Raw genomic sequence first — 2,095 nt, forward strand, 5'->3', positions numbered from 1 at the left:
TTGTTGTTTGTTGTTGTTGGTTCTCTGTCCAAAGGACTCCCTTATAAGCATCTCTTGTAAGATTGGTCTGGTTTGAACAAATTCCCTTAATTTCTGATTATCTGGAAATGTCCTAATTTCACCATCATATTTGAAGGACAATTTTGCTGGGTATATAATTCTTAGTTGGAAATTTTTCTCTTTCAGGGTTTTATATATACCATCCCATTTTCTTCTCACCTGCATGGCTTCTGCCAAGAAATCCGAGCTTAGTCTTATTGGTTCCCCTGTGTAGGCCACTTTTTGTTTTTCCCATGCTGCTTTCAGGATTCTATCTCTGTCTTTGGTTTTGGTGAGTTTGATGATGATGTGTGTTGGTGATTTTCTTTTGGGGTCTATCCTGTTTAGGGTTCACTGTGAGGCAGGAGACGGAAATGAAGGAATTATAACCTTTACCCAACCTAAGTAGGGAAGTTCTGTTGAGCAGTGAAATAACTTGTGAAGCCAGAGACATCCAGCTCGAGCCGGCTTGAAAAACCATGAATAGAATGGAAAATTCCTTTGCCCTGCTCCCCGCCCCCTTCTTCCTCTGCCCATACTTCCCCCTCCTCACTTCTGCTCAGGCATGTTTAACTTGTGTAAAAACTGCTAGCTGCAGGTGCTCTTTTTGCAGGTAACCAATCACCTTCTCACCCTGTGTACCCAGAAGAAGGACCCCATAAAAACTCCATGTGATCTTTGTTTGGGGCTTAGTCTCTGGATGTGAATCCACTGAGTCTGTGCTAGCAAACAGAAATAAAAATCATTCCTTTTTTCACCATCCTGCATGGCGTTAGCATTTCCCTTGATGGCTCTGGTAACATTTGGACTTCTTGAATGGATATATTCTCATTTTTAATCATACCAGGAAAATTCTCTTCCAACAAATCTTCAACAATTTCCTCTGTGGTTTTATTTGTCTCTTCCTGTTCTGGAATTCTGATGACACATAGATTATTCCTTTTGATGGTATCTCACATGAACCTTAGGCTTTCTTCACTTTGTTTTGATCTTTTCTCTGATTGATCCCTTTCTGAAGAAGTATAGAGGTATTTGTCTTCAATCTCATTAATTCTGTCTTCCATTGAGTCAATTCTACTCCTTTACCTGTTCAATGTGTTACCTATTTCTGAAAATTTGGTATTAATCTTCTGATTTCTATTTGTACATTCTGTATCATTTCTAATTTTTCATTTATTTTGTCATTTTTTTTCTTGTATTATCTTTCTAAATTGTTCTAGGGTTTTCTCTGATCCATTGAAGGGACCTAAATATAATTCTTTTGAATTCCTTATCAGGGAGTTCCAATGCTGCGTCTTCCTCAGGGATGTGTTTTGGGTCTGTATCCTGTTCTCTTGTTTCTCCTGCTTTATCTTGCTTCTTTGTGTGGACTGTGATGCTCTGTTGTCTCTAAGACATTGTGACGTTTTGTGTTTATGTTTAATTGGTGATTGTAAGCTGGAGTGATTTACCCAAGATTTTTGTTTTCTTTGGATGTTATCTAAGTAAGCAGAGTACTATGCTCCTCTTTTCACTAAATAGCACCGCCTATACACTCACCACCTGTCTCCTTTCCTGTTGTCAGCCTCCCATATATCCCTGCTGTCCTTGGCAAGTAGACCCTATTCTTAGGTCCCTGGAATCTGAATGAGAATGCTGTCACTTTAAATATCCAAAATGGCCACCACTAGTAAACAATCAAAATGGCTGTGCCCTCGGGACAGCCGAATGTCCGCTGCTCAGGCTGTCTCCCTCCTTGCTGTTTCCCTTCCTACTCATAGGCCACCACTGCTGTCATCCCTGCAGCCCTTGCAACTAGGGTTTATCTTTAGGTCAATTCTCAGGTCCCAACATGTTCTGGTTATCTAGTACTGCTCTGACAGGAATATACCACAAATAAGATGTCTTGAACAAACAGGAATTTATTCTTACAATTTGGAAGCTGGGTGAAAGCCCCTCAACCTTGGGGGTAAAGCTCTGCCTCTTGCTCCCAGCCCACTGAAGCTAGAGGCTTTTCTTCACTCAGACAGCTACTGGCTGCTGAGACTGACAAGCCCAAGGTTGACAAGTAAAAAGG

At 40.8% G+C, this 2,095-nt stretch overlaps 1 protein-coding gene across 1 annotated transcript in view; it reads right to left on the minus strand.

The window, feature by feature from the left end:
• The window catches only part of LOC103195851 (syndecan binding protein), a 34,486-nt gene that overhangs the window by 32,204 nt on the left and 187 nt on the right, over nucleotides 1–2,095 (minus strand). The gene's annotated exons all lie outside the window — the stretch shown is intronic.

Source organism: Orycteropus afer, unplaced genomic scaffold (assembly GCF_000298275.1).
Source record: "Orycteropus afer afer isolate SDZICR_OR568_19922 unplaced genomic scaffold, OryAfe1.0 scaffold00060, whole genome shotgun sequence".
NCBI lineage: Eukaryota > Metazoa > Chordata > Mammalia > Tubulidentata > Orycteropodidae > Orycteropus > Orycteropus afer.